The 16,401-nt window shown below is 36.0% G+C and overlaps 1 protein-coding gene across 3 annotated transcripts in view; it reads right to left on the reverse strand.

Annotated features, from left to right (window-relative positions):
* cadm2a (cell adhesion molecule 2a) overlaps window positions 1–16,401 on the reverse strand; it is a 477,303-nt gene that overhangs the window by 123,362 nt on the left and 337,540 nt on the right. The window lies entirely within an intron of this gene.

A 16,401-nucleotide genomic window follows, 5' to 3' on the forward strand; every position in this document is an offset into this window, starting at 1 on the left:
AGGGAAGGAACAAAATAGTGACTTGAATAGTGACACATTTCTAACTTTAAAAAAAAAAGATGCAAACCAATTGTAAAATGATCCTATATAGAGAACTATCCCTTTAAGTCTTTTGTTAAGAAAATTAGCTTGTTGATGTTTTGATAGCTTTTTGTTTTTATTGTTATTCTGTAATAAACAAAATTTCATATAAAACTCTTTGTTTTGAATACACACATCTACTTATTGCTATAGTAACGAGGGTCTACTGTTTGTTGTAGTGATGAACAATTTATTGTTTGTGTTGGGGATATTTAAGAAAAAAAAGTTTGCTTTGCTTCATATATTCAGTTTAACAGCTGTGTAACTGAACTGCGCACATATATTTTTGATGCTTAAATTATGTTCTAAATTATGCGTGGGTCAAACGCGTTTGCAAAACGATCTGAATCCACTTGCATTTGTTTGGACTGCTCTCTCACTGAATCGATTTCTCAGACAGTAAAACAAATGTAAAGTATTGAGAGAACAACCAGTGCTGTTTTTCATTTGTTTTCCTCTGTGAACATATGCTAAATGCATGTCCGACAATTTTTTTGACAAAGTTTTGGGATTTAAAAAAAAACGTTTAAAATGCCTAGAGACAGAGTAGTCCACACTCGTTCTGCGGTACCATTACTCTCACTGATGATATAATAGTTAGGCTATATATGCTTATTTAAATTTTTTGTATTAAATAAAAAAGCTTTGTGCGCGTACTGTCAGATAAAATCCTGCAGGCGTCCATGCTTTCTCCATCTATGCAATAAATGTACATCCTTGAATGTGCGTGGATTTCTAGCATATTTACATACTACGATTCACTGAGGTGCAAATAATATGCCCCAAGTTACACTTAAGAATTTTTTTTATTTGCACTTAGTGTAATTAGTAACTAAATAGTAACTAAATCAAACTAAGTCTGCAATTAGTGCAAATGGCATCTGTCTATTTAAAAGTTTTGTTTTTCTAAGAAATTCATATGTAGAATTCCCCCGCTCATAGTCGCATGGTTTTACTTTAAATATATCAATTAACTCAGAAGTCTTTCACAACAGGAAACCCTACGTAATAAAAATTATGAGTTGTGAGTGGCTTGGCTACTATATCTATGAATGGAAGCTTTAAATGACTCTTTAATTCAAAAATTATTTTTAGCCAACTGCACTCAGAACACCAAAAGGTCTTTTGGTTTTGATGAACCTCAACAGATTTAGCTCAAAAGTTACTGACAGTAGTTTTACTGACAGTCTTTTAAGTCCACCTTCTTGAAATTCATCAAATAACTCACAATTATTGAAGAGCATGTAAATGCAGCCACTGCTAAAACCATAAACTGATCACCGGTCTGGACTTTGATGTACCAGCAACAATCTAAACATTTAAAAAGCTGCAGAAGTTTTCCAACAGCACCCACTGACCAAATGAACAAGATGAATTTAAACAAATATACACTGAATGATTATACCTGTATTTAAATCCCATTCAAATGATCCCAATTCACACTGTAGAAAAAAAAAATCGAGTATACTTCTGTGATCAGTTGAAGTTCCTTTCTGCATAAATACTTGCCATACAAACACAGATGAGGAACAAAACACAGTCCACTCCAGGAGAGACACTAGAGTTAGTTTGATGGCATCCTGATGACACTGTAACTGTCTGAAAGTGTAAATGAAAATATAGAAAGGAGTACAACCTGCAAAATGCACAGAAAAGATAGACAAACCACTGATGATGTCTATGAAAATGATGACATTATTAAAGGTAAAATTGGAAAAGAGATCACAGACTCAACGCAAAGAAAATCATCTGAACTTACAGGTACTGAGATTAATAATTCACTTAATAATAATTCAATTCATGCAGTTAATGTCTGTGTTAAGTGGGTGAATAAAGAGAATGACAGCATTTTTGTTCATGTACAGAAAGTGTTTATGTGAAGATCAGAAGCTCCAGAGCAGCTCTAGTGTGTTTGGTGCTGCTGTGTGTTCTTCTGCTGACTGCAGTCATAGTGCTGTGTGTCTACATCCATACAAACAACAGCACAAACTACACAGAAGAGACACACCAGCTACTAACTAACATCACCAACCTCACAGATGAGAGAGACCAGCTACTAAACGAGATTTACAACATCACAAAAGAGAGAGTCCAGCTAATATCCAAGAACGAAAACCTGACCATTGAGAGAGTCTGGCTAAGAAATGTACTTCAAATTTATGGTAAAGTTTATTTAGTCTATACAGTTATTTACTATACAGCAGCAATTTTTAAAGCATGATGGAGTGTGATTGTGCTCTCAGTAACTTTCAGTGTACACAATCTATGAGTTTACTATCTGTTATAAGTTACTGACAGGTGACTGTAAATGGGGATTAAAAGCTAATATCTGAACTTGTTCTGTTTACAGCTGGATTGACTTTCTATCAATCCAGTATTTACTACATATTAAAAAGAGAAGAAGAACTGGACTGAGAGCAGAAGATACTGTACAGAGAGAGGAGCAGATCTGATCATCATAAACAACAGAGAGGAACAAGTGAGTGAAAGAAAGAATCAAGTGTGTGTAGTGTGTAGCAGCTAAATGAGAAATTGCCAGATGAAAGCCTGGAGAGCCTGGTGGAGGTACAAGTGAAAACTGTGTTGTGACTGTGGCTGTGCCTAAATTGCCAGAGTGGCCTGGTTTAGTAGGGTGGCTTGATGTTGCATGTAATCAAGCTTATCAATGGATCTGTGAGAAGAATATTTCACAACTCACGCTGCCATAGGAACATTACATATCTTTTTTTATGCGAGTTTAACAGTACAAAACTTCTGTAATAATTGATTATCATCTAAAGCAGTGTTTCTCAACCTTGCTCCTGGAGGACCAACAACTGCACTTTTTGAATGTCTCCTTTGTCCGACACCCATTTCATGTCCTGGATTTTCTTGTAATGAGCTGATGAGTTGAATCAGGTGTGTTTAATTAGGGAGACATACAAAATGTGTAAAATGGGACTCGAAAAGTGTATTCCATTAAACCAGAATTGACTTGCGAGTGACTTCACAGAGTACTCTGCCATATCATGTGAGATTCCAGTCTGAAGGGAGTGAACATCTTCTGCAGCACTTATTTAAAATCACACCTAATTTGTTTTGTTTTATGAGCAGTTTAAGATTTCCTAACTACAGATAAGATGAGATTTTGTAAGATAGGGTAAGAATCCTAAATAAAGTTAAGCTTTTCTTTCTGTAATACGAATTTGTAAAAAAAAAAAAAAATTAACTTGTCAGATCTTAAATTAAGACAGAAATTTTCTGTAATATGTCCCCAGTTAATATTTGTACATTATTCAGTTCTACATCACCAGTCATTGCGCATCAGTCCAGTACTTAAAGTCGTACTTAAAGGCGTTAAATAGGAGTTGAAGCTATATAGTAGCTTGCTGACGTTTTGACAGCTTTTTTTTTGTTAATCTGAAATTAATATAAACCATCCCTTTGCTTTGAATACACACATCTAGCCATTCATTATTATTAATAATTCTAACATTATTTTCCACATTTTATAAGTCATTAAGACTGAAAAAATAACACAAATGGAAAATTATTTAAACTATTACATAGAACTGTCTCATGTTAAATCTGGTCAAACTCATTCATAGAAAAATAAAATAAAATAATAAAGTAAAATAAAATGATTTTTTTGTGGGGTTTTTTATTGTCCAAAACTAACTTCATTTTAGCTTTAGTGAGAAGGGTTGAACACAGATCCCTATAGTTCACCCCCATTTATTAGCCTAAGGTTTTGCTTTAAATGTATTACGGGGCCAATCAAATACTTTGACAACCTATTAATGCATGCTACAGTACTACACACGTATACTCACATGTGTATCACAAAATAATATTTCATATTTCAGACTTTTCACAATTAATTTTCATACAACACTTTTCTATGAAGTTTTGCTGCTTTTTGTAACAATTATGACAATAAACCTGTTTGATGGTGATTTACTTGTCTTCAGTAATTAACTGGCATATTTCCTGAACTATGTCAAGAGGAATATAAATAGGAAGTTAAATAAGCAAATCACAAACAGTTTCATAAATTTCATTTAGAACATGAACAACAGTCAGATTGTTGAAGTTAAGGTATAAATCATGGATGTGTTTAGGGGGATCTGATGCCCCCAGTTAAGTTCCCAAAATAACTCAGAATAAAAAAGTTTGCGGATCTTAAATGTATATATTCTTTATATAAACAACAGTCTGCTCAAGCATTCTCTTTGTGATATTAAAGGGATAGTTCATCCAAAAATGAATATTTTATCATCAGTTCCTCACCTTCACCTTCACCACCCACAAGACTTTCATTGAACCATTCATAGTTTTGGGTGAATAAACTTTTAATGAAGGGACAGAAATCTCTTAGATTTCATTAAAAATAACTTGTGTGTTTCGAATATGTGTATAATATGTGTATTTCGAAGATGAACAAATATCTTGTGGGTTTGGAATGACATGAAAGTGAGTAATTAATAATAGAATTTTCATGTTTGTGTGAACTATAACCCTTAAACAAGTATAGAAAAAAAAACAAAAAAAAAAACAAAGCTAACTGCACTAAGGACAAATAAAAAAACATTAACCATAAACTGATCAGCTCCTGAACTTTTGATGTGCCAGTAACAACCTAAAATTTTCCAACATCACCCACCATTAAAATTAACATTTGCATTTGAACCTTATTTAAATGAACACAATCCACATTGTTCCGACAAATATTTCCAGTGACTTTCTGCAGTGAGCTGAAGTTCCTTTATGCATAAAAACTAACATTTCCACAAAATAGTTCCTTTCTGAATAAATACTGGCCACACAAACACAGATGAAAAGCACAACACAGTTCACTCCAGGAGAGAAACTAGCACTAGTTTGTTGGCATTTTGACAACAACTGTCTAAAAGTGTAAACAAAAATACACACAACTCAGCACAACTCAGAAAATGCACAGAGAAGACAATGAAGATGTCTAAGGATATATATATATATATTTTTTTTTACAATTTTCAAATTATTTTTCATTTAGTTAAACGACTGTAACAATTTCAACTGCACTAAGAATGTCTGGGCTGTGAATGATGGTATGGATAAAGGTTCGATGATGGAATCAGAAGACAGAATAGAGAAGACAGTTGATATCTACATCAGTGCTGAGGCTGTAAGAGACATGAAACATAAGAAAGACATGGAGGACTTCAACACATCGAAAACCCAAACCCCTCAACACACAGGTAACTGAGATTAACTGCATATTTACTCACTAGACTAGACTGACTAAAACTAGACTAATAAACATGTAAAATTGTACAATTGGTATGTTGGTATGTTTTCTGTTGGTGTAAGCTTTGTTATATGAGGAAGTGAAGAGATTAAAATCAGGTCTGTCATTTTCAGGAAGTGTTTGTGTGAAGATCAGAAGCTCCAGAGCAGTTCCAGTGTGTTTGGTGCTGCTGTGTGTTCTTCTGCTGACTGCAGTCATAGTGCTGTGTGTCCGCATCCATACAAACAACAGCACAAACTACACAGAAGAGACACACCAGCAACTACAATTACCAACCTGACAGAGAAGAGAGAGACCAGCTACTAACCAAGATTACCAACCTGACAGAAGAGAGAAACCTGTTAATAATCCAGAATAAAAACCTAACTAGTAAGAGAAAACTTCAACATAACAGAAACACCTTTATATATATATATATATATATATAAAAGTTTAAAAACTGTTCGGTTTTACAGTGTGAACTGATATGTTTTGGCAAAGTAGGTAAGTTTCTTCTGTCTAACTGGTAACTTAGCTATGAAGGCATATCAGACTCCATTATTAAAGTGAAGAGTACTGGATCTGTTGTAATGGGTTGTCTGGCTTATTTAAGGCTGTAACTGTGTTGTGTTCGTTCTGACCTTGCAGAAATAATACTATTTTAGGGATGTCAATCGAGTATAAATGTTAATAGATCATTTAGATAATGAAGATAATTTAAGACATTACATTATTTTGGCAGACAAGATGTTGCAACAAGAGTGTGCTGAAAGGTTTCTATTCTATGGTGACCGGGAGGGAACATGGTCGGTTCACTTAGTTTTGTCATGGCCATGAGATATTCATTTGTGGGAACATCATATTAACTTGTGGAAATGTGATAACATTTTTATCCATCCAATCTCACAACCTTTTAAATCTATTCACTGATTGTGCCTTTATTATTATTATTATTATTATTATTGTTGTTGTTGTTATTATTATTATTATGCCTACTAAACCTAAATAAAATGAAATATATACCCTAGTGAATGAATGTAAAAGACTGTTGGGTGGGATAGATAAAAATGTTTTATAAGGCATATTCTTTCAAAATTTATAGATAAAACATTCGAATGCTGTCTATAGGCACCACCGCGCACAATCCAATATAAATAGGCAATATGTTAATATAATCATTTCTGAATTCTGTACTTTTTCTTAATTCAAAATAAATATTATTATAGGCCTGTCCATTTCTGATAATTCCAGGTTGCTATGGTCGTGCAGATTGTTCATCTCGTGGCCATGAGAAATAGATGTTGTTTGCTCAACATAAAGAAGTTGTGGCCACAAGAAAAAAATATCGTTCCCTCAACTTAGGATCTCAAGGCCACGACTCTACATTATGTGGCCACGGCAAAAGGATGTCATTACCTCGACAAAATGATCTTATGGCTACGACATATCATGTTCCCACAAGTTAATATCTCATGGCCATGACAAAACTAAGTGAACCGAACATGTCCCCTCCTGGTAACCATACAATTCTGATATAATTGTGTTATTGTTTCACTTCTAGAATTTTGTCAAAAACATTACTAGTCCTGCTGATTTAGTCTGGATTGATCTGACTGACAGTGATGTGAAGGACACATGGAAATGGGTTGATGGCACCAACATGACCTCTGGGTGAGAAATCACTGAATTAAAATGGTTAATATCTAATAAATGATTCTCACAGTATCATATCACACAGAAAGCAGTGCTGAACATCTAATGCTGATCTGTATTTTCAGGTTCTGGGCTTCTAGAAAACCTAGAGGAGGTAGAGCAGAGAACTGTGTTGTGACTGTGCCTAAATTGCAAAACTCTCCTGTTTTAGTAGGGTGGTTTGATTATGCATGTAATTTTCCTTTTCAATGGATCTGTGAGAAGAAATATATATGACAACTCATAATGCCATAGGAACATCACACACTTTTTTTTTCTCAAGTTTAACAGTACAAACCTTTTGTAATAATCGATCATCTAGTCTTTCCTGCCAGTCTAGTCTTGTATTTAGTTTTTTTTTTAGTTTTTCTGTTCCTGTTCTTTTTTTTTTTTTTTCAATCTAGTCAAGTTCCATTCTTTATTTTTGCTCTAGTTCTCCAAAGCCTTATTTTTGGATTCTCTCGATTTTGTTGCTATCTAGTCTTCTTTTCCTCTCTAGTTCCCTGCAAGGTTGTGTTCTTGTTTGTTTCTTTTTTCTTTTGTTTGCAGTTCCAAATATTTATTTCTTAATATTTTCTTTTGCTGACTACATTTGCCTTCTTTTGTTTGCAGTTCGTTATTTATTTCTCATTTCTTTTGTTTATTACTTTTATTTTCTTTTGCAAGCTCCAGTTATAATTTTAGTTTCTTTATTTTGTTTTCTCTAGTCATAGATTTTGCCAGTTTTTATTTTTTGTTTTGTTGTCTCTTGTTTCTTGCCCTGTTGAGTCTTGTCTTGTGTTGGTTCCTGCCCTGCTTCCTGTTCCTCTATGGTCATTGACTCTCCCGGCCTGGCAGCTAGTCTGGTGCTACATCAAGTCTCATCACCAAGTGTCAAGCCTCTGGTTCCTTCAGCCACTCTCGTCTCCATCATTGGTTATCGTGTCTGGTGCAGTTTCACCCCCAACCAGCCTGTTTCCCCATTGTGTGTCCTGCCCATACTGTTTGGACTGTTTCACCCCTCAAATACCTTCTTGTGCCTTGTGTACCGTCCTGTCAATAAATTTTGTCATTGCTAATCTCTGTGTTTGGGTCCTCTCTCACTCAAAACCCTGAAAAAAATATCTGTTTTGAATACACACATCTACTCATCAATTATTATTAAAACTTATTAAAAATTTCCACATTTTGTAAGTAATTAAGATTATGACAAAACACAAATGGTAATGTAGAAATTATATATTAGCCAAAAAAACAAAAACAAAAACAAAACAAAAACAGAACTCTTATTTTTTTCTAATAATGAGATGGATCAAATTGAACATATTTAAAACAGAGCATAGCTCAAGTAGCTCGACTTAACTCCGCCCATCATTCTCTGGTTGGACTAGACAAGGGTTGTCCTAGACAAGTGTTGTCCAATCCTGCTCCTGGAGGGCCACTGTCCTGCAGAGTTTAGCTCCAACCCATATGAAACACATTTGAACCAGCTAATATTACTAGGCATAATACAAACTTCTAGGCAGGTGTATTGAGGCAAGTTGGAGCTAAACTCTGCAGGACTGAGTTTGGACACCCCTGGACTAGACAAATTGACAAAAGACACAAAGCTGATAACTAGTAGTTTGTTGTGGAGAGTAAGAACAATGGATATTACTTTTGACACAACTGAACTGAGTTCAAATCTGCCTTTTCCCAATCCCATTCTTTTCCCTATTTCCATCACATTTCAGCTTATATAAAACTATGTTGTGTAATTTTAGCCACATCTGAAATGGATCATACTGAGAAGTCAAAGTAAATACATCAGAAAACTGCACTCTTTACCACCTTTAAAGTGCCCCTACTATGCTATTTTAAAGGTTCATAATTTTGTTTTGGAGGTCTCTTACACCAGGTTTACATGCATCAAAGGTCAAAAAAACACTGTCTTTTTCTCATAATATACATTGCACATCACATTTTTTCAAAGATTCTTAAATGACTCTCTAAACAGTCTCTCTAAACTCCTCCTTTCCAAGAGCCTACTCTGCTCTGATTGGCCAGATGGCCCAGTCTGTTGCGATTTGCCTACCGCTTACAGCACATGTCGGAATTAAAGCGCTCATTACCACAGCTGAACTTCAGCTCTAGAGGCTTCTAAAAGCTTAGCAATTGTACACACTCTAAAGACAGTAATGATGACGTCAATTTTACTATATCAACCCGAGTGCGAGTCCGATGATGAAACATTGGAAGAATTACTTATTCAACCCAAACCTCCATCGCAAGGACGGCTTGAGCAGGATGTTTCTCAATGATACGCTACTAAGTTGGACGTACATTATGAGATGTTGCAACTGTAATTCCACACCATCAGCATTAACAAGAGTGTTCATCAACAAACTGATGTGTATATTTCTAATTTAGTGTGCACATGTATTATTACCTGTATCAATAACAGTGTATCCATTAGCCGAGCACTAAATGAATGACTGATGATGTAACATTAAAGTTTGTAAAACAGATCTTGCTCCATCCTTTAAAGTAGTAAGAACAACAGACAATCTGCATTAATGGACACAATTTTAGGTAATAGTGGGCCCACGGCTGATTAGCAGAAGTATTTCAGTAAGAAGTTAGCCGGTTAGCTGGAGACATACTTACAGGTTGTGATTCTGAGGAGCAAGTTGGTCCAAATAAAGTGAGTACTGTCCCATCTTTAATGGATAAGCATTTTGTAAATCCCATTTAGACCTCAGAGATTTGAGAAGCAATCGTCAAAAGGTTGTACTGCTTTTGTATCGCTGTGGTGATTTTAACCACTGACTTTTCACATCCTCATCCTTTGGAAGTGTTTACAAAGAGAATTTGCTTTTGCAGCAAAGAAAATAACGTCTTCTTGACATGTATACAATACGAACCAGCTACAGCATTTGAGGGCGGGTCAAAGTAGACATTGTTTGTGGGCAGCCAACGAAGACCATAGGCAGGCATTATGCAAATGTGTTACCGTATTACGTATGCAGGTCACGGAAGTGAGACTGGAATTCCTGATGACTCGGTTTAGGCGGTTCAGAGTCAATTCTTTCTTTTGGGAGACAACAACTTTATTAATCGTGCACTTTCGACTTTACAACTTTGCAGACCATTTATATTTACAGATAGCTACATTACACATTGCATGAAAGGTATAATATTTGAATAAGCATAATAGGAGCACTTTAATATGTGTATTTAAATCCCATTAAAATGAACCCAATCCACACTGTTGAGAAAATTAATAATTCACTCAGTTTTCCTGCTTTCAGTTGATGTGAGCTGTGTTAAGTGGATGAACAAAGAGAATGACATCATGTTTGTTAATCTACAGGAAGTGATAGTGTGAAGATCAGAAGCTCCAGAGCAGCTCTAGTGTGTTTGGTGCTGCTGTGTGTTCTTCTGCTGACTGCAGTCATAGTGCTGTGTGTCACATTCACTCAAGAGAGACGGCAGTGAATATCCAAGAATGAAAACCTGACCAATGAGAGAGACCAGCTAAAATGGGAGAAAAATTATCTGGGTGATGGGCGAGTTTTTTTTTGTCATTTTAGTAGTTGCTAAATAGCAGGAATATGGTCAGGTTAGTGTCCATTAGGTATCTGTACACCAAGTGTAATTCTAGCGCACATAGTATTCACAGCATGAAAAGCATCTACAAAATAAATTCAAATGTAAAAACTTATTTACAATGTAAAATGTAAGGAACATACAAATGTTTCCTCTTTGTAAGATCATTAATTACAAATGTATGGAATTCATAGATGAGTTTAGGTGTGTAGGTACAATCCCTATGAATACTAATGAGATTATGTTCATAGCTTACACTTTTTAACTGACATGTTGGGGTTAATTTTAAAAGAAATAGTTACCACCCAATAACACTAAACCTCACAGATGACTGAGACAAGTTAAAAAGACTGAAAAAGTGCTAATATTTAAACTGGTTGTGTTAATAGATGGATGGATTTACTTTCAATCCCGTCTTCATTTCCCCTGAGGAGACGAACTGGACTGAAAGCAGAAGATACTGTACAGAGAGAGGAGCAGATCTGATCATCATAAACAATACGAAAGAAGATATGAGTGAAAGTGTGTGTGCGTGTGTGTGTGTGTGTGTGTGTGTGTGTGTGTGTGTGTGTGTGTGTGTGTGTGTGTGTGAGAGAGAGAGAGAGAGAGAGAGAGAGAGAGAGAGAGAGAGAGAGAGAGAGAGAGAGAGATAGGAACAGATCTGATCATAAACAACACGGATGAACAAGTGAGTGAGAGATGGTATGTGTTTGTGTTTCTGTGTGTGTTTGTGGTGTTTAGCTGTTAAATGAAAGAAATGTGCTGGAATGTGTCAGTTCTCAGTTTATGATATAATTGTTTCAATTGAATCCTCAGAATTTTGTTAAGAAACTTATCTAATGGTCATTTAGTCTGGATTGGACTGACTGACAGTGATGTGGAAAACACATCTGCAATTATTTTTAAATGACTCTATATATTATAATAAATATTAAGTAAGTACATTTTATTTATATAGCATATTTAAACACAGCAAAGCTGACCAATGTGCTGAATAGAGTAAGGAAAATGTAAATAGAAAAAAAAAGAAAAGAATAAAACCACAGAGAAAACACAATAAAACAAAACTAAAATTAGATTAAAACACATGGGAGTAGAGATACACTTCCAACCCTCTAAAAATGATAATAGAAGGTGCAAGGTGGATGTCCAGTGGCAAATGATTCCATAAACAAGGGGCAGCAACTGAAAAAGAAAATGATTTTTCACCCCCAAAATTACTGACAGTTCCTTTAAAGAATTCTCCTCTAAAAGTCACTGAAAATTCACACTGAATTTTGTGTGTGAGAGAGAGATTTGTGATAGGTCAGTTTAAATGTTTGACAAATTTGTTTTCACCTTTTCAGGATTTCGTTACAAAAATATCCTGTGGAACTCAAGTCTGGATTGGTCTGACTGACAGTGATGTGGAGGACACATGAAAATGGGTTGATTGCACAAACATAACCTCTGGGTAAGAAATCACTGACCTAAACTGATTATTGTATAATAAACGAATCTCACAGTCAGTATCATATCACACTGAAATGTAGTGAACAGCTCATTCCAGGGCCCAGTTTATGGCCGGGCCCCTCTCTGTCCATAACAGCGGACAAAGGTTTGCTACATTTTGATTGGATCTTGGTGGACTAACACAAACAAACTGTCCAACGCCATCAGATAAAGATGTAAGGACAACAGCCAGACCTCTCTTAGAGGGCAAGAAGAAGACCTCTTGTACCAAGCCTGGGAAGGACAGGACTTCTCATTGGTCCACATGCAGTTTCTGCCCTTCACCCATCTAGAGACTACTTCCTAAGGTTGGCCAGAGACTGCCATAAAAATTCCTCGGGACCTCAGCAGCAATGGGTGAAACAAAGAGAGATCACAAAGATCCATCCAAATCCATTCAAAACTATGTTTGAAAACCTTAGAACTGATGCAAACTACACATCCATTTCATACTTATTCACAGGAATAAGTATTCTCAGTGACAGCTATTTGTAGTGCAACATCTGACACAAATTCAGCTGTTAATGTACAATTGAATGAATGCATGACAGTTCAATCTTCTTCCATCATGTTTAGTCTCTATTCGTTTAGAATATTGCCAAAGGTATTTTGGTGGTGTTTTGGAAAGTGAAAAATGCATTGGTAAACTTTAAAGACACTGTAAAGACTTTCAACTTTGTGCTTTATTCAAATGAGTTCCACAGGGAAGAGAAGGGTGGGCCACACCGTGTGTGTCCCCTCTGATGCCAGCAGCCAATCACAGCACTCGAATGGAGAAGCACCAAATTGCAATCTCCTCCTCATCAGAAAGGGATAAAGGTACCCTTTCAACAGACATTCCTTGTTCTGAGTCTGTCCTGCACGGGGATAGACATTAACAGATACACCGTTCTGAGTCTGTCCTGCACGGGGAAAGACATAACAGATATACCGTTCTGGGTCTCAACTCTGTAAGGAGTGAGACATTAACAGATATGCCGTTCTGAGTCCCGGCTTGCGAAGCTGAGACACTAGCAGATACAACACTGTTCTGAGCCTCTGGTCCATCCAGAGAGACAACAACAGGTCCCACGATCTGAGTCTACAGCTTGTGAGGCAGCAACAGAGACGACCACGTTCTGAGCCTCCAGCCTGTGAGGAAAGAGACATTAACAAACACTACGCTCAGAGTTTCCGTCCAGTGAGACAGTAACGACATTTGCAACAAGGTTAAGCTCAGGAGAACAAACCTTGCTTCCAAGGTACCTTCGTCTGCATGTTCCAGATTGTTAAGGATCTTCTGCACCTATGCCAGGGCCTCATCTGCGTGTTCCAGATTTTAGGACCCTTTGGTGCTCCAGGAGATCAGCATCCCGCAGAGCTTCGTGTTCAAGACTGTTGAAACAGATTCTGGCTCCTCTCCCCACTGCATTGTCACCCAGCACAACCAGTGGAAGACGTCACCGTCATCGGACTCAAACAAGTGGAACGTAAATATCACTTAACCAAACCTCTTTCCAGAGACCTTGGCATTGTTGTATATTATCAGTATTTAATTTCCTAATTCCCATTAGATGTAATATAGCTGATGTTAGTTAATAACAAATAACCTCTTGTTTATTTGTTTGGTGCATAATAAGGTTCTCCACCTTATTATTTTCAGAGAAACAGTTTATCTTTCCATAAGATAACGTAACTCTTCCATAGCCACACCAACTTAATCACTTGTATTTTATGTATCTTATGCACTTTATTCCTTTATCATTCATGGTATTCATTTAGTGGTTAGTTATTCTTGTTTAACTTTTGTTAATAAAATTTATTTTATTACACTTGTGTCTTCCTTGTGCTGATAATACAGAAGAGGTTCTACAAGTTAGCAATCTCACCAATCTTTCAGATAAATCAGCTGACCACTTTACATTAATTCTAAATGAATGAAAGCCCCTGTTGGGAGTGTTCTCATACTGCCAAGGTAAAAGACCTTGACTGCTGCCCTGAACTAGGAAAAGGGGGAAGTGGTCATCTGATGTACTCATAACCACACCTTAAGAGACGTGTGATCCAAAAATTACAATGTCAGCGGTGACGTGAGTACCAATCCCTATTTTACTTGGCATCCTTGGATGGGCGAAAGTAAAAATAACTACAGAAAGCAATTCGAAACATCTAATGCTGATCTGTAGTTTCAGCTTCTGGAGGTTTGGAGAGCCAAATGGAAGAACATATGAGAACTGTGTTGCCTCTCATTCAAGTGGATGGGCTGATTATCAATGCGCTAACCATTTTAAAAGGATTTGTGAAAAGAAAAAATTAAAATGATATGCAATACATGTTTATTCTAAACATAAACATGCAGCATCACTTAAACATCAGGATCATTTGAGTCATTTTGACATTTTTCTCTTACAATATACCCATTATAAAGTCATTTTTATTATTACAGCTTTGAAGGGATTAACTTGCTCGTTGCTCTCATCCCTGTAACTCCTATTAACAAGTATATTTGAATAAATACACATAACAGGATGAACAGAAGCAGCAGTGAGTTTAGAGCTTCTGTGTTTTCTTCTGACGACTGCATTCACACAACAGCAGAATACAGTTGTCAGTCCTGTTTTAGGCTGCATTTACACTGCAGGTCATGATGTCCAATTCAGATTTTTTGACTATATTTGATTTTGTTTGACGACCCGCTTACTACGTCTTTTAAAAGTGACCCATATCCGATATCTGCATTTACACTACATGGGCTTAACGTGAAAAACGCTTAACGTGGCTTAATGCAAGACAGTGATATTAAAAGACCAAATTCTGCACACACTTTATTAATAAAACAGAAAAGCAGTTGAGTCTAGAATATGAACACGAGTTTAATTTACTGACAGAACTCAGAGAAACGTTTTTAATGTGATAGTTTCATCCTTACACCAAAATCATTAATTACTACCTATTCTTCATGACAGTGATAATATACACAGATCCACTATAAAGTTGTGTGTAAGGATGGTCTAGTGGTAGAACTTTTGCTAAGCATATCAGAGGTTATGGGTTCTAATCCATCCTCGTATATATATATATATATATATATATATATATATATATATATATATATATATATGTGTGTGTGTATGTATATATATATATATATATATATATTTTTTTTTTTTTTTTTTTTTACCTCATTAAAACTAAATGTTCATCAGTGATTTTATATCATGAGCAGGGACATGTTTGTGTGCATTTTTTTTGTGTGATTTCACCAGAACGAATGCCATCATTGATGACAGTGGCAACGAGCACTCAGCATGAGAATATCCAATCTGTCCGCTTACACGGCAAGTGCAAATGCACATATCCCATTCATATTAGATTTATTTCCACATATGAATGAGGCCTCAAACAGATCTGAGAATATCAGAATCCATTTGCTTTTTTCCTGCTTACACGTTCGTGGGTCACATCCGATCTGTGCCACATGGGAGGAAAAAAAAATTAAAAATTCAGAATTAGGTCACTTGAAACATGCAGTGTAAATGTGGCCTTAGAGAGCTAAATATGGTTCTGTTCACACAATCTGGATATGAAACCAAAGTGACTCCCTTTCAAGACTAAAACTGAATTTGAGTAAATTCATTAAACGGTGGAGTCTAAGGGGCTGTTTACACGACACCATTTTCAACTAAAAACAGAATTTTTTTTATGCATTTTGGCCGTTCATTTACACGACAATGGTGTTTTGGTGGCCTGACAATGCAAACTTTTGAAAACGGGTTTCAAAGTGGAACTTTTTGAAAATGATACCGTTATCATCTCCATGTAAACTGCAAAAATGTGAATCTGTGAAAACAGTGACGGCATGCACATGCGTATTATGTGTTTAGTCTATCCACCTTATTTTTCAATGCGAAAATAAGGCGTTATTTGTGAATGTGTGAGACTTCCGATTTATTAGCCGCTATAAGGAAATAACGAGAAGAATATCAAAGTGCAGTAAACTGTAAAAATAAGGCGGATGCTCTGTAAAAGAATGCGTATATGCGCAGGCGCGTAGTCTTTCTTTACAAAGTTACATCACCAACTACTTGTCTGGCATGTGCAATACAGCATTTTAAGTCATTTGTGCAGATCCGTGTGAATGGGGAAAGTTTCGATAACGTTGTCATTTGTACAAAGAAAAAAACTTTTCTGTTTACACATAGTTGTTGTGTAAACATACCCTAAATAAGCAAGAAACAAGGAAGAACACCAGGTCAATGAGAAGCAACTTGCCCTATCAATGTCAAGAAACCAGATCGATCAAATACTCTGGTAACCAGATTGAAAACCCTTATCTTTATTAT

Source organism: Ctenopharyngodon idella, chromosome 10 (genome assembly GCF_019924925.1).
Source record: "Ctenopharyngodon idella isolate HZGC_01 chromosome 10, HZGC01, whole genome shotgun sequence".
Taxonomy (NCBI): Eukaryota; Metazoa; Chordata; class Actinopteri; order Cypriniformes; family Xenocyprididae; genus Ctenopharyngodon; species Ctenopharyngodon idella.